Here is a 21628-nt window from a genome sequence, read left to right as displayed (position 1 = left end):
CGGCGAGGTTCAGTGGGGTGGAGTCCAGAGCCGACGACCAAGAATTCTTGAGATGCCTTTGGTGCAAAATGATGGTTTATTAAAGCACGGGGATGGGACCCTTGGGCAGAAAGAGCTGCTGCCCCGGGGTTATGAAGGGAGGTGATTATATACGATGGGGTTGGGGCAGGGAAGGAAAAAGGGAGGTTAAGAAAATACTTGCATATGTTAAAGAAGACTCACCGGATACCGGAGGCCTTGCCATTGTCAAGTTCAGGTTGTTTCCCCCTCTGGTAAGGCATTCAAGGGATGATAGTTGGGAACTTCCTGGAGGAACAGTACACTCGGCCCACTTCAAGTATCTGTCTAAGGGCTGCAGGTTACAAAGACATTCAATTGTATTTACATTTCCTTCCAGAAGCTAGGTTATTGATGGAAATGTTTTGTTCTTGTAAACTGCTAAGACATTTGCAAACTGAGCGACTTAAGTCTTGCAAGATTGTGGTCTCTGTAGGTTAACTTTCTTTGTCCTTTAAGGCAGCCGGGAGTGCCTGAGGACTGCTGCATACATCCCGGGGAAGGGGGTCGCGGGGTGTCAGCCTCAGCTTGCCTTCAGTTCCCTCACATTTACCAACAGATTAAAATATCCTTAGTGTCTTTGCAAAAAATAGTCAATAGCACAAAGCCACGTCCAGTAATCAATGCCTTAGCACTTTAAAAAGACCTAGATGTCCAATGAATTCAATCCCGTTTACCATCCAAACAAAACTTTAAAGATTCAGGTTACCAAAGACTTTGAAAGCTATTTTAATAATTACCCATGAAAACTTCGATGAGTCAATTAACCATCATTTTAGTCATCTTTTTACCTAACGACTCGCAACAGAGCTAACACAAGTTTGTTTGACCTTCAGTAAACCTCCATAGAAGAAAAGTTTCACGTTCAGCGCTGATAACTTGAAAGACATGTTTATCTTAATTAAACCAAACAAACTTAACTTAGTTTAAATACTGAATTATGTTCCACCTGGATCTTCCCCATTGCCAATTTTTACCTGAGACGCTGCTGGGGAAATCTGGGGTGGGTGGTAAGTCCAGGGGGTGCTCTTCTTGCTCCTTGATGGTGCGGGTAGGAGGAGCCATGGTGCCTGAGACACTGAGGATGGTACCAAGCCAGTTACCCGCGCTGCACCCGAGATGGTGCAGAATGGGGAGGGCAAGGGGGAGGGGGAGACAGAAGGGACAAAGTGCCGCCAAAAGGGAGAGTAAGGGCTCCCAATTCTAGAGCTCATCAACTCCAACAGAAGAGCAGACGCCATGTTTTCCTGCCAACAAGGGGGGATAGGCAGTCCATGTCAGCCCAGAGAAGACAGGGAGTTTCCCCAAAACAAAGGGAGTTTTGGCACCTGCTTGGGAATAGTCCTTAAAGTCCCCATCCTGAGGGAGACGAACCACAGTTGGCTCCAGTTACAGCCATGAACCTGGGACATGAGTGAAGAAGAAGCCCCCACATCTATTAGGAGGAACAGTGAGAGAGCCAGGGTCCCCTTTGTTAGGGCTGGCCTGTTTCCTCCAGCAACCTGGCTTTATTTGGGGGCCTATTTAGATCAAATATGTTCTGCAGAGGCCATGGGGTGCTGATGTAGAGCAAAGAAGGCCTAGGTACGACCCTAGGGTCCATTTGCCCTACCAGAGATCTAACTGAGAGATCCCACTGAGGCCATGCAGTGGTACAGGAGCTCAGTACTTTTCTAAATTTTGCAATCCGAATTGTTTCCAATGGGTTAAAAGGCATCCCAAGGGAGAATCGTTGGGGACTGAAGAAGCTCCCATCCCATGCTAGAGAGGATGCTAGAAGAGGGTCCGTTACCAAGGAAAATCGCCTCCTGACTCCCAGGTGGCGTCCTACGTGCACGATATGTCAGAGCTTCCTGGTGTCAAAGCAATCCAGCAAAATCGCTATGATCACCACCGCCGTTAGAGGCCCCTGTAGGAGGGAGGCCTGCCCTCCCCCCCACTTCCCCATCTCAGTCTAGACTACAATGGGTGCCAGCGAACGGACAGAAATAACTTGCCTTGAAGAACCCGCTGTTTTGAATCCACAGAGAACACTAGAAAAGGTTTGCAAGGGAAAATTACCGAATTTTGTAGCTTTAATAGTAGAGGACATTGACGGAAAACAGTAAAGATAGCAATCCATCATGGTCTAAGCAACATTCCAACGCACGTAATCCTTACAGCCAACTTCCCTAGGAAATGGTCGCTGGTTGGGTTTCAGTTCCATCGGGTACTGGTTTTGGCCGGCTCCCAGTGGAGGCCCCGCGGCCAGAAGCGGCTAGACCAGGGATGTGGAGGGGATCGCATTAGATCCATCAGGAGGAATCTTCCCACAAGAGTCTTAAGATTGGCAGCCATCCTGTGACTTAGGTGGCTGTCCCATGCCTAAGACAGATGACTTTGTTAAAGGACAGCAGCAAAGAGAAGGCATCAGGTTTCCGGGTCTTATTACCATCCCAGCCAGGGGACTCACTTCCAGCCAAAAGGCAGGCTTTTTCCTCCCCATAGAGTAGCCATGGGCTAGAGGATTGCAGCCTGAGCAAGTGACACGGAGGTGTTCCAATAAGACTGTAGTCTTTGAAGAGCCCCTGGAATGAATAAAGGAAGGGAAGGGACAGTACTCACCAAGTTTGCACCAAAGCTTGGAGTCTAGATGCGAAAACTTGAAGCCCCACATACGGCTGCCAAATAATGTGGTTTTGGAATATAGGTGAGGTTCGGTGCGGTGGAGTCTGGAGCCGACGACCAAGAAAGACTTCTTGAGGCATCTTTGGTGCAAAATGGTGGTTTATGAAAGCACAGGGACAGGACCCGTGGGCAGAAGGAGCTGCTGCCCCAGGTTGTGAGGGGTGGCTGATTATATATTAAGGGGTTGGGGGAGGTGAGGAAAAAGGGAGGTTTCAAAAGGGTTTTCATGTATTAAAGAAGACTCACAGGATACCTGAGGCCTTGCTATTGTCAAATTCAGGTTGTTTCCCCCTCTGGTAAGATATTAACATGAAGATAGCTGGGAACTTCCCGAAAGAACATTGTATATACTCTGCCCGCTTCAAGTATCTATGGGCTGCAGATTATAAGGACATTTAATTGTATCTACATTTCCTTTTGGAAGCTAGGTTATCGATAGAAATGCTTTGTTCTTGTAGATTGCTAAGACATTTGTAAACTGAGGAAGACTCAGTCTTGCAGGATTGTGGTCCCTGTAAGTTACCTAATTGTGTTTCCTTGCTTTGGCTTTAGGGCAGCCAGGGGTACCTGAGGAATGTCACGTACATCCCATCTGGGGGGGGGGGGGTTGTGGGGTGTCAGTTTCTGCTTCGTCCTCAGCTTGCCCTCTGTTCCCTCATCCAAACCTTGGCTCTGCCAAGTGTGAGCTGAGTGACCTCAGGGAATTTACTTCTCTCTGATTTCCACCCTCCCTGTCTAGAAGGGGACAGTCATAAACCTATGTCTTAGGGCTCGTTTATTTGTTCGGCTACTATTTGAGAGCCTTCTCTGTGCCAGGCACCGTTGGTGGCTCTGTCTGTAAGGCAATGAATTGGAACCAGGCAAGCTCCAGCTCTCGCCAGGGGTGGCGGACACACAAAGGAAGGGGTGAGGGGTGGAGAAGCAAACAGAGTAGAGTAGAGGCAGGGAGCGTGAGCACCCCAGGGAAGGCTTCTCCAGAGCAGCCGAGGTGCCCGACTGTGGCTGCTGGGGGCAGCCTCAGAATGCAGAAACACACACAAAGGCTGAGGCAGGGGATGGAAGGAAAGGGCTGGCATCCCAGGGACTCCATGCGTCTCTGGAGGCGGCCACTCCGGAAGGGACAGCTCCCCTCTCCCACTCTGCAGTGCTCTGAACCAATGTGCTTGCCCCCAGCCGGCTTCTTTTTCTTCTTACTTCAGAGTTGAGTTTCAATCACAGACACCTGAGAAAGACCTGACTTGTGCAAGTGGTTAAAGGCTTCTAATTTGTTTATTTTTCTCTCCATTTGGAGGGTGCAAACATTCCACAGTGCAACCATCTCTCTCAGAAGAGCAGGTGGTGGGTGAGGGAGGGCTGCAGCCCTCAGACCCATCAAGAGCGCAGCCCGCTCTTGGTGAGAGCACTTCAGCCATCTCCATGTGTCTGCGGACTTCTTTATGAATCACTCCCTTGAGTCTAAAACCCCATTCTCTTATTAAAATTATGAAACCATCAAGCAGCCTGACAATGAAAATAATGCCTTCATAGCGTCTGTGTTGTAACAATCCTGCACGTGTTTTCTGAGCAATATATTCACTCCTGTGACTATTGAGCAGGCAGGAACATCAGAACACCATGATTAATGGGGCCCTCCCCCGCCTTCCATAGCTAGGGACGGGGCTGGGAGAAGGAAAGCAAAGCCTTATTCTATCAGGACTAGATTATTAATAATTCCATTCCCTTCAGACCAGCCATGATCATTAATCTACTTTGAGTCTCAAGCCATAGAAAGGCTGAAGCTTTGACTATGTGCAGACGGAGACAATCCCACCCCTTCCCCGCTGTGCCACACTGGGGATATGCGTCCGTGTGCCAATCTACAAACTGGAGTAGGAAGAGAATGTTCTAGGGGAGTTAGAAACTTTGGGTATAGACACCCATCATTTGATCCCTAGGTCTATGAAAGTAAGATATAGCTCTTTTATATCCTCTTTGGGGTATAAACCTCAAAGCCAAAGAGTAGGGCCTGCCTGTACTTCTGTTAGGCCTCTAAGTCCCTCCTGTGCTGGGCTGGGGTATGTGCAGCCTACTGGGAGATAAGACTCAATTGCACACACTCAAACCGCAAAAGCTTAATGCAAGAACATTACTCTTTGGAAGGTATTATGCTGGCCTCTTCAGTGGAGGAGAGGGGTGCCCAGATATGATCCAGGCCACAGAGCAAGGGGAGAGCCACCAGGACACCCATGACATACACAGTCTTGCTGGGAGGCAGTCAGTTGGTTGGTGAGGTGTGTGGACCTTAACTCCTCTCAATACCTCCAAGAGTCCAGGGCTGAAAGGTTGGCATTGTCAAGACTGGGAGGGCAGTGGGCAATTGCAAGGCTTTATCCAAAGTGCCTCCAGCTTCCACAGATACCAAGGATTAGAGAAGGAGAATAGGAAGTGCTCTCTGGCTTCCCCTCTGGCACCTCTTCCTCCTTTCTGGACCACACTTCCTCCGCTCCAAAGCCCGACTCTTCCTAATGAGATGCAAAAAATGTTATTGGCTGGAATTCCTGGGAGGGAAGACTCAATTATTTGTGTAGGATTCCATGATCTGTTCCTGCCCACAGAATACTTCTGACACCCAATGTGTGGGGTGTTTTCCTCACACCAACAATGTTCAACTCTCCAAACACCAACTGGGTGTCCTGCAATTTGTTTCAAGTCTAACACTAGATCCCACAAGCTAGGAATTCAATCCCACAAGACTGCCCCCATTTCAGATGTCAGCTGCAAGTCCTGGACCTTCTGTGCTTCTGACCAACTCACGATAAATCACAGCTTCTCATGACCGCCTTCTCAGGTTCAGTAATTTGCTAGAACAGCTCACAGAACTCAGGGAGGCGCTGTGCTTACAATTACAGGTTTATTATGAAGGATATTAGAAAGCATTAAGAATAAAGAGGTGCAACCCGATGAAAAGGTACATAGGGTGAGGTCTGGAAGAGTCCTGAGCACAGTATTTCCTATCCTCATGGCACTGGGGTGTGCAACCCTCCTGGCACATGGATGCATTCACCGATCTGGAAGCTTCCTGAACCATGATTTAGGGACTTTTAGGGGGGGTTTCATTCATCACATGGGCACAATAGATTATTAACTTAATCTCCAACTTCTCTTCCCTCCCTGGAGTTTGGGCAGAATAGGGATGGAAGTTCTAAGCTTCTCATCAAGGCTTGGACTTTCTGGCAAATAAGCCCCATCCCAAAGCTATCTGAGATCCCACAAAGAATCATCTCATTAGAACAAAAGAAGATCCTGTCACCCAAAAAATTCCAAGGGATTTAGGAGCTCTGTGTCAAGAACAAAGATGTTTCGGGGCACCTGGGTGGCACAGCGGTTAAGTGTCTGCCTTCGGCTCAGGGCGTGATCCCGGCGTGATGGGATCAAGCCCCACATCAGGCTCCTCCGCCATGAGCCTGCTTCTTCTCTCCCACTCCCCCTGCTTGTGTTCCCTCTCTCGCTGGCTGTCTCTATCTCTGTCGAATAAATAAAAAAAAACTTTAAAAAAAAAAAGAACAAAGATGTTTCTATAATCCCTATCACTCAGGAAATTACAAGAGTTTTAGGAGGTCTTTGTTATGAATATATTTATATTCATATATATATATTTCTTATTATGTCACAAAGGACTACTACGGGAAGCCCTCTTGGGATGGAAACTGAGTCCCTAAGAGCACCTTAAGAAGCTAAGAACCTGAGTCTTTGAGTCTTACTACAAGTCTTGGGGAAACTTAAAATTTCCCCAGGACTTAGGGTGGAAATATCTCCTTTCGACCCTTCCACGGGAAGTGGAGAAGCCAGAGCAAGGACCTCTACAGTGTGAGACCAAGACAGAGGCTCCGTCTTTCCCAAGTCAAAGGGCAGTCCTGTACTCAAGCATGAGCCTGCAAACCCCTTCTGCCACACCCGGACTCTGAAAGGCAGGAGGAAGACCAAGAAGCCTTAGAGTAGAATGGCGTCTGAGAGCACCTCTTCAGGTTTCTTATTTGATGAATGAGAAAAGAAGGCCCAGAGAGTAGGTGGCTTGCCTAGGGCTGCACAGTTAGTAAGTGAGGGGCCAGGAATCTCACAGGGGCGACCAGTGCCCGGAGCCCTTAGGGCGTGCCTAATGGTACCAGTACCATTCTTTGTGCCAGCCAGCGTCTGTCATGGCTACTGTGGAGGCAGGGCCCAGGGGAGAATACAGGTGGAGAACCGAGGAAGACGATGAGCTAGACGGTAGGCTCCAGGGGGTGTCGCGAAGCAGTGAAGGTACTGAGAAGGCATAAGGGAGCTGTGACTTCCTCACCAAGCAAGACCAGCCTGTGCTGGTTTGTTTAAGAAAAGCAGACAGTGGGGCGCCTGGGTGGCTCGGTCATTAAGCGTCTGCTTTTGGCTCAGGGCGTGGTCCCAGAGTCCTGGGATCGAGCCCCGCATCCATCAGGCTCCTCTGCTGGGAGCCTGCTTCTTCCTCTCCCACTCCCCCTGCTTGTGTTCTCTCTCTGCTGGCTCTCTGTCAAATAAATAAATAAAATAAATAAATAAAATCTTTAAAAAAAGAAAAGAAAAAGAAAAGCAGTTAGTAGGAGGACTGTACAGAGACCTAGAGCTGCTGAGCCAGAGAGCCCAGGTGAGGGCCTGGGAATGCCCTCCCCGGAGCAGTCACACGGACTGCGGATGGCAGATTAGGGCATGGGAACACACAGGGACACCACGGAGGAAAGGATTAGCTTTGGGAGCTGTGGCTCCAAGAGCACCCGCCCCTCCCATCCCGGGAGACCTTCCCCTTTGCCAGCCCCTTCCAGACTGCAGGGCTAAGAGGCACAGAGGGCAGGAGTGAGGACTGCTGAACTCTAGCACCAGTGAGTGAGTGGAGGGCAAACATGCCCTACCTTTGTTCTTCTTAATCTAAATTGAATCTGGGTGGGAAAGATTACAGAAGATGGAAGTGAAAACCCAGCTGCGTTTCAGAATTAACACTGATCAGAATAGAAATGGTCTTGGAGGCTTTGAGAAGGGGGGGCTGGTGCTGGTTCAAGGCTTACCTCACTTTAATTGACCCCCTTTTGAGGAACAAAGGGCAGGCATAACTTCATAATTCTAAAAACCAAGGCTGTGCTCACTGGCAGCCATGCTAAGGCCAGGAGACTCTGAGGCTAGCATCACACTCCCCCATCTGGAGACCAGGCTGCTCGGGGTACAAGGCTTCCCCAGCAGAGAGAGAAGCCACAAGCCCGTCAGTGCACGTCCAGTGAAGAGGTGCCAGTGGGTGACCTCCGGGGCATGGAGACCTCCCAGCCCTTCTGCTTTCGCCACCCAGCCTTACAAGCCCTAGTTGCACAGGCAGAGGGTGCTGGAAAGGGTGGTAGCTAGGAAGCTGACAGCCTGCTTGAGCCTGTCCAGTGTGAAGCCTCCCTCCTCACTGGCCCTTATATAGAGAGAATGTTCTCTGTCCATCCCAGCCTGGTCTCCAGGGCCCAGGCTGACAGTGCACGCCGTTCTGATAAGTCCAGCAGGGGTGTGGGGCACAGCTTGGGATGCCAGCAATCATCCTGGACCCTATCGGTTTCCTCTGTTTCCTGAAACCATAGAGGACGATGAGCCAAACCTCTCCTTATCTCTCCTCAAATTAAGCAACATTCTCTTAGCCTACAGCAAAGCAGTGCATGGCTATTTTCATGTTAATCTAAATTAAATCTGCAAATGGAAAGAGGGCCTCCTGTGAGAGCAGGTCAAACCCACGTGGCAGGCATGCAAGGAAGACCTGGGGCTCCGAGTGACAGGGTGGTGTGCCCACCCTGGCCCTGCTGGACTGGGAAGGGAACAAGGCCACAATGCTTTACTTACCTTTGCTGAGGTCCCTGGAATTCTAGATGTCATGTCCAGTGGTGTCAGAAGTAAGAAAAGGAGAAGTTGAGAGACATGTGAGCCGATGCCTGCTGAACCCCTTCTGTCTAACTAAGCCAGGATTCACAGGGCAGACGCCAGCAGAGCCATTGCTCCCCTTCTCTTGCAAATTCAGGTTCCCTAGAACCAGCATGGCCTGAGCTAACTTCGTCTGAAACCTCACTGTGGGGGCGCCTGGGTGGCACAGCGGTTAAGCGTCTGCCTTCGACTCAGGGCGTGATCCCGGCGTTCTGGGATCGAGCCCCACATCGGGCTCCTCTGCTATGAGCCTGTTTCTTCCTCTCCCACTCCCCCTGCTTGTGTTCCCTCTCTCGCTGGCTGTCTCTCTCTCTGTCAAATAAATAAATAAAATCTTTTAAAAAAAAAAAAAAGAAAGAAAGAAAAGAAACCTTATTGTGGGTTTCACTCTAGATTACACCGTCTTGTTTCTAGAGGGCTCTTGTCAAAGTGGGATAGTCTGCTGGCTCTGGTGAGGACAATCCGGAACGTGGGACGTTGGACAGGGGTAGTGGGTTGTTGGGAAAATGAAGTCTTCAAGCACCTTAACTGGCTGATGGGGTTAGCAGATAAAATAGAAGATGCCTACTTAAGTTTGGCCTTCATATAAACAATAGATTTTTGTTTGTAGGAGTATATCCCATGCGATATTTGAGGCATGGTTATATGAAAAAATAATCATTATTTATCTGAAATGTAAATTTAACTGGACATTTGTATTTTTCTTTGCTAAGTCAGGCAACCTACCAGCTAAGGGCCAGTGCACCTTGTAAATAAGACTCAGGGAGCTGCAGTCCTAGTGTTTCCCCACCTAGTCAGCCTTTCAGGGAAAGGAGCAGGCAACACAGCCAGGAATTGCTTAATTACTGTACAAAAGCCACTATTCATTTACAAACGGAACCCTGTCTTTCTCAATGTCTCTTTAGTGAGGTCTTCCCTGCTTGAAGAAAAAGGCGCATCCCATGTCCCCATCATGCCCGAGGCCCCTGCAGAGCCCAGTTCAAGCCCCGGGGTGCTGGGAGTCCAGGCTTTCAGATTTAGTTCTGCTGCTTTTGGATAAACCTCTCTAAAACTCAGTAATCTCATCTGTAAAATGGGATCAATAATCTCTTCTGTATTTTCCATTAGTTGTCAGGAACGAACAATGAATTCTAGGAAAATATTTGGTGAACCGTGAAGTATTCTATAACAAACACTATACATAATTTGTGCTGCTCTCAAAATATGATTATTGAATTCCACTGAGCAGCAATGTTTCATTTGGTCCCTCCCGCCTCTTCAGCCCCACCCTGCAAAGCATGCGCCTCCCAGGATCCTGTTGCCCTGTTACTGCATGAGGTCCTGCGCAGGCCGTAGCTAGGGGACTGGCCTCCTATCAGAGAGCGTGGTGGTCCACACAGACACTTACAGTCAAATCCCCCACCCCTTGTTCCCACATCTGCCAGCAAATATTCCAGGCATTGAACTACCATTCTTTAGCCCGGAGGAACATGTATTTGCTTTGTTTTAAAGAAAATAAAGCCTGCAGGGCACAGAACTAGTCAGGAGCGGGTATGATTTAACCTAGTTGGTCTACCTAAAACATACAGATCGATAGATAGTAAGGACATGTCTATGGATACAGGTTTGCTCCCACACTTACAACAACATACTCAACAAATGTTTCCTGAGCCCATGTGTCAACTCCTCCCTTTGGGAAGTGTAAGCAGGGGTGCTGTAAGACAGGGTCCCTGTTAGACCCTTCCCCTGCCCAGGCCTGACAGCCAGCACCCCAGCCTCAGATCAGGCCCTGCCTCTATCCACTCCCTCCCCACCCTGACTTTCTGGAGTGGACAGATGGAGCCCCACCGAGGTCCCCAGACCAACAGGCTGCACTGGGTAGGGTTGGGGGCCTCACTGCTCCAGAACTAGAGCTGGCCTCCACTCTTGCACACTGCAGGGAGGTTGAGGGGTCCCTTTTATGGTTAAACCTGCCAAGCCTTAGCTTTCATGCGAAGCTGCAGATTGAGTCGGAGCTCTGCCGACAGACCGCTGATGACTCAGCCCCACCCTTCCTGAGTTGCCTCAGCTCATACCCCTCCCTGCTTCCTTTCTGATTATGGATGGACACCACTTACCTGCCTTATCCTACCTGGGACAGCTCCAGCTCCTGAGCGAGGCTAGCAGCTGCTCTCAGTACCTACCTTAGGGCTGGGCACACAAGAATTTGAAGATTGGGACTCAATTAGAAGTCTTAGAAATCTATACCAAAGTATTTTCCAGACTAGTTACAAAAAAAAAAAAAAATCCATAAAAACCATGGAGCACACAGCAAGACAAGCAGCATACTGAAGGACTGGGGCATCTTCCCAGCAGAGAAATCAGCCCTGAGAGCAGTGCAAGCCTGTAAGTCCCCGTAGGAGGAAGTGACCAGGAGCCCAGAATGGGTCCATTTACACTCCATAAGCACTGCTGCCCAAGAATGCCATGGAAGTCTCCTTCTTGCAGATCACTCATGCCTGCCAGACTGGCCTAGGGTAGAGCAAGGGCCAAAGGTGGCTGGCAGATACCGAGTGACAGGAGGGAGCAGACGTCCAGGAGTGAGGGAGGGCCGTGGAGCTGAGAAGTATGCAGTGATGGCCCCTGTCAGCAGTCATATTGGATGAATGTGCTTAGAAGCCGCCCCGTCCCCATTTCCCGTCCCCTAGCTTGGCAGGTGTTTGTCTTCAGGGCAGAGAGCGTCTTCTCACTCTTTAGATCACAGAGGTTGTGGTGCTGGGGCATGACCACCCGTGGGGATGGGGAGGGACACAGCAGGGTTTGCAGGGAAGGAAGAGAAGCTGGCGAATCCTCTTGGCTTAGCCCTGAGAGCCCTGGATATGGTGTCAGGACAATGGGTCCCAGCCTTGGCTCCAGGAGGCTGTCGTTCAGCTCTGTGTCACTTCTGACTCTCAGTATCTGTACCTGCATAACTAGGGGATGGAATATTTTACCAAAGTCTCTTATCTCATTCATTCAAGAGCATGCATTAAGTACCTATTGTATGCCAGGCACTAGTCCAGGCACTTGGGCTACATTAATCCCTAGTGAGGAGGTAAGGGTGCTCGGACACACTCTGAATAGGGTGGTCAGGGGCGGCCCCATTGAAAACGTGCCACTTTGTGATTTTCTTGTCCTTCAACCTGGTATGGCAAGATCCATGAGTGATGAACTGTTCACATACAAATAGACCAGGCCAAGAAAATTTTAACCTCTTCATAAATGAAGATCAAGAACTTATAAATTTGAAAACCAGGTTTATGAATGATTATGCTTATATTAATTTAATTATATCAGTCTGTTTAATAATGTCTTATTAATCCAATAGAAGACTTCCTTAAAAAATAATGAAAAATGGTGTATGAATTATTCCCGGAATGACGTGTGCCCTGGCCCTGGTCTCCTTGACAATTCATAAACGAGGCCTTTCTGGTGGATACATCGCATCTGCTCTTCTAGGCTCATCACTCTCCCAGCTTCTGGCGCCCTGTCTTGTTGGTCTTTCACAGACCTGGTTATTTTCCCTCATGTTTCTGTCTGATGCACTACAGAGAAAGAGATTCAGAGGAAAAACATGGAAAGCAGGAGATGGGGTGGGAATTATTGGAGAGAGATGTCCTCTTAAGGAAGCCTACAGCAGTCTCTCCTTCCCAAGGTTTCTTCGACAGTCAGAGAGGCCCCATTAGCTGTGGGAAGGGAGAGTTGCTCACACCTGCCTGCAAGCAGCAGATAGATAAAAGGATTTCTAGAAGCTCTTTGAGCACCATTGGAGTTAAGTTAGGCTACTCCACACAACCTTGGGATCCTACTTCTTCTTTCCAGGAGCCTGGTTAAAATATTCCCCCACTCCACCCATGAGATCTCCAAACCCTGGGAAGAAAGGGAAATGTCTTTGTTCAGGATAATCACAGCTGTGCTCTGCAGCCTCTTCAGGTGAGGGCAGCTCAGAGCCCAGAACCCCAGCTTCATCTCTCCTGCAGGTCACTCAATGGATATGTTGCGTTACTAGTAAGCTACGTCACGCAGACAAGGCACAAAGTTGCTAAGTGCTTGGACAAATTCCTTGGGAGTCTCTACCCATAGGGTCGTAAGAGAGCCCAAGGAGTTGGTCCCCACTGATCTTTCTGTTAGCTAAGCATTAGCTTATACCAACCATTTCCATGGACTTCCCCAGGAGAGAGCAGGAGCGTCTAAGACAGACCTGCTTGATCAAAGGGGAGACAAGTGTCTGCTGCTAAGTCCAGAGCTGACTCCTCTGAGCTGGAGAAGTTACATCAGTGAGGAACAAGTTGGAGAGAGGCCTTTTGGGATTCAGAACCAGCTGATTAGGAGGACAGGGCTTGGGAGAAAGGATCTTAAGCCCAGCCCTGCCCCACTGGTCAAGCAATGGTTGAGAATGGCCCATCAAGAGTCAAGGCTATGAAGGACAGTGATGGTGGTGGTGAGGGTGAAGAAGATGACGGTGCTGGAAGCAGCCTAGGTGTCCATCTGTAGATGAATGGATATAAAAGGTGTGTGTGTGTGTGTGTGTGTGTGTGTGTGTGTGGGCGGGTGTGTGTGTGATGGAATATCACTCTGCCATAAAGAAGAAGGAGATCTTGCCATTTACAACACCACTGGTAGACCTAGAGGGTATTATGCCAAGTGAAATATATCAGACAGAGAAAAACAAAGACCATATGATTTCTCCTATATGTGGAATCTAAAAAACCAATCAAATTAATACACACAAAAAAGCAGGAGCAGACCTTTCAATACAGAGAGCAAACCGATGGTTGCCAGAGGGCTGTGGGGAGCAGAGGGATGGACAAAATGGGTGAAGGGGCATGGGACATACAGGCTTCGAGTTATGGAACAAGGAAATAATGGAATAAGAGGTACAGCATAGGGAATTGTGAGAAGGTTGTGTGGTGACCCATGTGGCTACACTTGTGGCATAACGTAACCGTACAGAGCTGTTCAATCACTGTGTCATGCACCTGAAACTAATGTAATATGGTGTGTCAACTCTACAAAAAAAAAAAAAGTAGGTATTGATTGTGAGAGGATAACAAGGACACTATTCCTTTACACTCAGTTCCTTGTCACATAGGTCTACCCAACATGACAATTTGCTTCATCAAAGCCAGCAAGGGAGAGAGTCAAGAGAGAACATCAGCTAGCAAGAGGAACATTACGGTCTCCTCAAACTTAATTGTGAAAGCGACACCACATCACTACCATTACGTTCTGTGAGTTAGAAGCAAGTTACAGGTTGCTGGGCTAGCCCGTATTCCAGGGGGAGAGATCCTCCCAAAGGCATCCACACCAGGAGCTGGAGATGGGGAGGTAGAGTCTGCCCACTGCAGTAACCCTCTAGCTCCAGTCTGTTGCATGAGAGATCCCCAGTGAAATCAGCAAAGAAACAGCACAAAGAACTTGAAGAATTGTGAGAAACAAAATGTTACTGAAGCCACTGAATTTCGGGGGGGGGGGGTTGTTAGACAATGAAAGCTACTGAAGCCATTCAGTTTCATATCGGCAATGGTGTCCTGCTTTAACGGAAACCTAAAACACGTGGCATCGACTTTGAGACTGAGAAGCAAACAGAGACTGTAAAAGTGGCTTCTGGAAAGCTGCTGGTAGAGGCTGGAAATTCCTTTAGAAAGCTGGAGGGAGAACAATGTTTCTTATGTGGTGGCGGAGTAATTGAAGAGGCTTGCCTGTGGTAACTTTGTAGGTAGAAAATATAGCTAATGAACTTGCAGATGGGGCTAAGGTGATGTCAGGCAGTATCTGGAATATGTCAACGGGCTCTTTATTTCTATTTTGTGGAATAAACTGAAGAAGGAGCTGCTCCGTTTGCAAACAGACTTTAGAGGAAATCGAAGGGAGCCAGGATTTTCTGGTGTGGAAAATAAAACTTTTTTCCTCATCTTCAGTTTCTTCGACCAGAAAAATTCCCTCTGAGTAAATTAAAACCTGGGTAGAAATTAAATACAGGGTACAACCACCAAACTATGGCCTCAGGGTCAAGATCGAATTAAGGAGATGGTAGGGGAATCCATGTGCAAACTCCTGACACTGCCCCTTTGGCCAAGATAGAAAATCAAAAGCAATACCACGTTCCAAGTAAAACAGCACGGAGCCCTCAAGGATTCAAGGATGGAGTGAGGGTGGTTTTCATCTACCCCTGATTTTTAATCCACCTGGGATTTACTCTGATTTTTTAAAAGGATCCGGGGTGTGTGGGGGTGGGCAGTGAACAACTGGCCATGGTAGATGAGAAAAGACTTCCGCAGTGGGTGGAAAATTATCCCCAAAGCTCCAGGTCTTAAAATCTCTGAAAGCTCTGTTTTCATTTATACTGCAAAAGGAGTTTGCAGAATAATTTAATATGTGATTACACTAAGGCTCTTCAGATGGACAGATTGTCCTGGATTATCTAGGTGACGCGTGACTGTAACTGTAAGTGTCCCGGTCATAGGGAGGCAGGTCAGACTCCAGGAGAAGGAGGCAACGACTAAAGCCAAGGGCTCTGCTTCAGGCTTTGAAAGTGTAAGACGGGATCATGACCTCTAAGAAATGCAGCTCAGGAGGCTGAAAAAGGAAGCTTGGCCCTATTGTTACAATTTGAGCCCAGTGAAACTAATTTTACACTTCTGACCTCCGAAATTACAAGAGAATCAACATGTGCTGTTTTTAACAACCAAGTTTGTAGTAATTTGTGGCAAGAGCCATAGGAAATTCAAACAACTACCAATAATGTAACCACATTGTAGCCCTAATTGTCATAGCTAGAGCAGAAATCATATTACCAGAATAGATCAGCCTCATCTCTGGCATAAGTAGCAACTATTGATCTGGCAAGTGTATTCTATACAATCACAACAAAATCACAGAAGTCTATCACAAAGAGCAATGAAAAGACGTTTGTGCTCATTGGGAATGAGCAGCTGCATACATTCACGGTCCCGGCAGATGTTCGAGTTAACTCTTACGCTGTCACAGTGCAGTCCGGTTAGTTTGGTTTTTTTGACCTTGGTTGTTTTGACAGTCCCTTGTCACTGTATAATGACATAATGTTAATTGAACCTGGAGAGTACGAAGTGGCAAGAATAATGCATACACCAGTGGGTGGGGGATAAATAATACATGGATTCCAAGTGATCTGAGAAATGCTGGGCACCTGTAGCTCTTCCCGTTAAGGAAAATGCAGGGACGCTTGGGGCCTCAGTCCGTTAAGTGTCTGCCTTCGGCTCAGGTCATGATCCCAGGGTCCTGGGATCCAGCCCTGCATTGTGTTCCCTGCTTCTCCCTCTCCCTCTCCCTCTGCTTGCTGCTCCCCCCTACTTCGGCTCTGTGTCAAATAAATCAATAGAATCTTAAAACACAATGCACAATAGTTAATAAGCCTCTTAATTTGGGAGGTGGCACATCTCCATATCTTGAATAACTCAGAGAGATGCCAGCTTTGAGTGGAACTCAGAGCAAAGGAGCATGTTGAGGTTGCAATGCGATCAGTCCCGCCAGTGGGCCATATAACAGGGTGCTAGACGTATGCACGGTAAAGGAAGACAAGATGTTGTATGTCAGGCAAGTCCTAGCAGACGAATCTCAATGTCGACTCCTAAGGTTTTGCAGCCAGTCTATGCTGCCTTGTACTGGTCCGCCAGGGCTGCTGTAACAAAATACCCCAGGCAGAACAGCTTAAACCGCAGAAATTTATTATCTCACAGTTCTGTAGGCCAGAAGTCCAAGATCAAGGGGCCATCAGGGTTGGTTTCTGGTGAGAGCTCTTTTCTTGGCTTGCAAATAGCCATCTTTTTGCTATGTCTGCATATAGCTTCTCCTCTGTGCATGTTTAGAAATAGGAAGAGAGAGAAAAAGAGAGAGAGAGAGAGACCTAGAGTCTCTTCCTCTTTTTATTAAGACTCAGCTCTATTAGGTTAGGCCCCCACCTAGAGGATCTCATTTAACCTTAATTAACTCCTTAAAGTCCCTCTTTCCAAATGGAGTCACATTAGGAGTTAGGGCTGCAATACATGAATTTGGGGGGTGGGGTGGGGAGGAAACACTTCTCCCCATAACACATCTGCATCAGAAAATTATTCACCATTTAAACAGCAGCTCCTGGCATACTACTAGACTCTAGCTGAGCCTGGATACTTGATCAAATCGCTTCCCAACATGATCTGAGCTTTGCCTCCTGAAGCTGAATATTGTCAGTTCGTAAGGTGGGCAGGCGCAACAAAATGTCATCCTGTAACGACAACGGCACATTTGGAATCAGGCCGAGTAGATCCAGAGAATACAAATAAACTCATATTTGGCCCAGACCCTCATATTCCCTATCTCTGTTACACGGATGAGTCTCCTTCATTCTGTACCTATGGCCTTACAAATTTGCATTTTGACTAGCTGGAGAAGGAAGACAGATCTTTGGTTCATCAATGGATTAGCACCAGATGTTAGTACGAGCCAAAAACGGGCAAGTGCTGTTCTGTAGGAGTATTTCAGACGAGACAAAGAGAAAGCTTCTCGGTGTCTAGAACTCTAAGCAGTACACCTGGTTATTTATTTATTTTTTAAGATCTTATGTATTTATTCGACAGAGATAGAGACAGCCAGCGAGAGAGGGAACACAGCAGGGGGAGTGGGAGAGGAAGAAGCAGGCTCCCAGCGGAGGAGCCTGATGTGGGGCTCGATCCCATAACGCCAGGATCACGCTCTGAGCCGAAGGCAGACGCTTAACCGCTGTGCCACCCAGGAGCCCCTACACCTGGTTATTTACTTGGACTGGAGCGAGAAGTGCCTTGAGAAAGGAATATTCAGGACTCTTAGCTGTTGTCAACGGCTTAGACGGTAATTAATCCCTTAGTTGGTTGTTCAGGAATTTTGGGGAGAGCTGGGGAATTGGAAGAAAGGAGACAGAGGTCTCAGGAAGAAGCACAGTGATGGATTTGTGGGAGTGGCCTCAGAGTGTCAGGATCTTTGCATGACAGGCGAATGCCACTAGAGAGCACAGATTACAGAAGAGGCACTGCTCAATTAGGTAGACCAGAGACCTGTCTTTGGCCGTTCCAGTGCCTGTAGAGTAGGCCCGTGGATAGAATAGCCGTGGTGGCAGTGGTGGAGGTAAGGCACAGTTCCAACGGCTTGGGCTGTTTCTCGCCAGGACTGATCCAGCCACCGCCATATTGAATGTCTGACAGATCAGCAGCAGACAGCAAAGCTGGGCTCTAAATACGTACCATCCCCCAAGGACCCCGTGTCGGGGGTGGGGAGAGTCTCTGGGAAACAGATAGCAAGACGGAAATAGAAATACAATAGAATTATTGGGGGTAATGCCTGTGAAAGAGAAAAGGAAGCGGGAGCAGCGTAGGCAGGAAGAGCCTGGCAATGGTGATCCAAATCTGACACCAGTGAGAGAAGAGGGAGAAGGAGCACCTTGGGGGTAGGATGGGGCTCAAACTCAGGTGAACGAGAAGTCTCCACTAGGCCAGGGGGCACCTCTTGGGCAAAAATATGCTGGTCAGGAACAGTGAACCTAAGAAATCTGTGCCCTAAGCTTGAAATAAGAGGCAAAGTCTGAAGGCACCCATAGGTGAGGGACTTGTCCCCTGACCACGGGCTGTCTGGGTAAGGGGGACCAGGGCAGGACTCCTTCACAACTGTGAGTTACCAGCCAGCCACGTGGTGGCAAACTGATTACATCAGGCACATCACACCATGGAGGGGACAGTATTTCACGCTTGCTTATGACCGTTACAGAGTCTTTGTGAGGCTTTGCCTTCCCTGCCTGCAATATCACAACGCCATTGTCAGGAGAATCTCACGTAACACTGCCTCCAACCAACAGACCACATTTATCCTGAAGAAGGTTCAACATGGTAGAAAACCAAGGGCTCCAGTAAGTGTTATGTTTGTTTCAGACAGGGAGGACTGTTTCCGAAGACCTCATCGTTACATATGCAGGAATTTTGAGAGACCATTGTTAAAACATGGATGGATTGCATTTGGCCACAGTGGAAGTATTTACCGAACAAAACTAAGGCAAACTACAAATTCGAGCCTTTTCTTACACACAAGACAATTTAACAACACACCAGGGAATCTGGTGGCGCTCATATATTACGTTGCCCATAGCTATTGGCAGACTCAGAGAATGCTGGAATGACCCCTTCAAGGAGCAGCTAGGACAGCAGATTGGGGATTGCCCTTTGGGTCATAGGGGTGGTGTATTTCAAGATGCAATACATATTTTGAACCAAAGACCATAGGTGGTGCTATGTCTACAATAGGTAGGGTGCATTTTTCCAGGAACCAAGGAGTGACCCAAGAGATGACCCTTCTTCCTAATAATTCCACTTGGGGAATTTGTGCTTCATGTCCTCCACATTTTAGACTCTGCTGGGCTAGAAATCCTAGAAGGAAGATTTCTACCAGGGGACACAGTATGGGTTTGACTAAATCTAAAACTATAGCTGCTGCCTTGTCATTTGGGGTTCCTCACACCAGTATACCTGTAGGCAAAGAGAGGAGTTACTAACCTGGTGAAGTAATTGGACCTTCTTATCATGAATCATAGAGTTGCTACTCTCTCTCTATATGATGATAGATAGATGATAGATAGATAGATAGATAGATAGATAGATAGATAGATAATAGATAGATAGAGGATAGATTGATAGAGGATAAATAGATAGATAGATAGATAGATAGATAGATAGATAGATAGATGATAGATAGATAGATAGATAGATAGATAGATGATAGATGATAGATTGATAGAGGATAGATAGATAGATAGATAGATAGATAGATAGATAGATAGATAAATAGATAGATAATGGAAGCCAGGAGGAGTTTGTCTGGAACTCAGGGAAGTTACTTGGGTGGCAACTCTGATGATTCCTTGTATGTTAATACCTGCAAATGGGTAGCCCCAGAACCAAGGCTTGACAAAGGTATGGTAGCTAGATGCTCAGATCCATCAAGCATGAAAGTCTAGGTTACCAGGAAAGCAGCCTAGACCCACTGAAATTCTGGCAGAGGGTGAACGGATTCTAGAAGTGGTGGTGGAAGAGTGAGATAAGCAAAGACTTGACCTCAGGACCAAAGGACCAACTTCAGCTTGTCCCACGACCTTTCCTGTTGTATCGTGTGCTTTTTCATTAACTATGACTGGCCACCATTGAAAAGCAGCTGTTTTAAGGGTAAGCTTAACGTGGGTCATAAATGGACCCGAGAGGTCAAGGGATAGATGTAGCAGATGCTGTTGGTGGCCCACCCATGTCCGTCCTTCAGACTGTATCACTTCAGTGAGGCAGCTGACTTCGAATTGCCAGTATCTGTCTTTTTTCCAGAAGACTTTCCCCAAAGGCATGTGAAGCTACTCTTCCTGCTTGCAGCACAGCCTGGAAGTCCAAAAAAAATTAATATCCCCTAGGAACAGCTCTCCATTGAGGATATGTCCCCCATTCCAGTGGAATCGCATGAAGACATATGTTCCTCATCATTTACCAGAAGTTCCCTACAAGATGAAGCTCTAGTTGGCTGCAGTTGGAGATCTCAATAATGACACCCCCCCCCCTTTTTTTTGGACCATTTATTCCCTGTCTCATTTTCTCACTCCCCTATCAATGTTTCAGTCACCTCCCAGAAAAACAACTTGGGTGTTTTTATATCAAGGTCTAGTCTATATCCAAGGTTTCGCAGAAAAACAAGGTCTAGTCTCTCTCTCTATATATGTATATATATATAATCTATCTATCGCAAGGTCTAGTCTATATCCAAGGTTTCCCACTTCAGTGTGTCTAGATTATATATATATATAATCTATATCCAAGGTCTAGTCTATATCCAAGGTCTCCCAGAAAAACAACTTGGGTGTTTTTATATCAAGGTCTAGTCTATATCCAAGGTCTACTTTTGGGGGTAAGCTTAACTGAGACAAATGGATACAGTGGATCCGGGGAAAGTAGGCAGATTCTACAACTGTTTTGAAAGTTGAATCGACAACACTTGCATTTGGGTTGAATGCAGCAACCGCAAGAAAGAGAGAAACAGGGTTGATGCCTAGTTTTCTGACATAAGCCACTGAGTAGAAAGTGCTGTCTTTTGCGGACATGGGGGTTAATTAGAGGCATAGAAAATCAAGAGTTTCATTTGTTGACATGACATTTAAGATTTCTCTAAAACAGCAAAGCGAAGGCTTCAATTCCCACCAAGATAAAAAGTTGGAGCTGCAACCTTGGGAAAAATTGCGACCTTGGGCAAATAGAAATGGCCGCAAGAAGTTGGATGTCACACTAACTTTCTATGACCTTGAAGTGTGGTCAGAGCAATGTCTGTCACTTCCCTCTGCCACAGGAACCAGCAAAGTGCCAGTCAGCTACTGCCCTATTAATGAGGACACAGGGAGAAGCGCCCCAGCCCTCAATGGGTGTGCTCCCTGAGTGACAAGTGTCTTTATTGTTATAAGCCATTAAGAATTTAGCATATTGTTATCACAGCAGAGACTGAGTGATCCTGACTGGTCCAGAAATCCTTCCTTAATGACAACAAGAGGTAAGAAGGAGATGAGGGACTTAATTTAAGGTAGTTTTGGGATCTGATGTTGAGAAAATAAATAATTTTACAGGTAGTGGTACTTTAGAAGGAAAAATAGCATAAGCACTATGTCCTTTCCCTAAAAACAACTGCTAGAAAAAGCTGTCTAGTACTGTTTCTCCAGCTAGCTTAATAGGAGGGTGACCTTTACCTGGCTTGACATCCCAGAGTATATGCAATCAAATGTAAAAAATCCATTATTGTGTCAACTCTCGGTCGTGTAACAGAATGCAGGTCACCTACAAACCCCTGAAGCATTGTGCGGTAATTTCCTTATATACTGGGTGTTTCGTTGCTAGTTTACTGCCTGCTTTCGGCTTTGTTTCTGCTCACATTAAGAAGTCTTCATTCCTGCTGACAGGCAGGTGGAGACAGGTAGGGA

Source organism: Ursus arctos, unplaced genomic scaffold, assembly GCF_023065955.2.
Source record: "Ursus arctos isolate Adak ecotype North America unplaced genomic scaffold, UrsArc2.0 scaffold_19, whole genome shotgun sequence".
Classification (NCBI taxonomy): Eukaryota; Metazoa; Chordata; class Mammalia; order Carnivora; family Ursidae; genus Ursus; species Ursus arctos.
Note: the sequence above shows the minus strand (reverse complement) of the source record.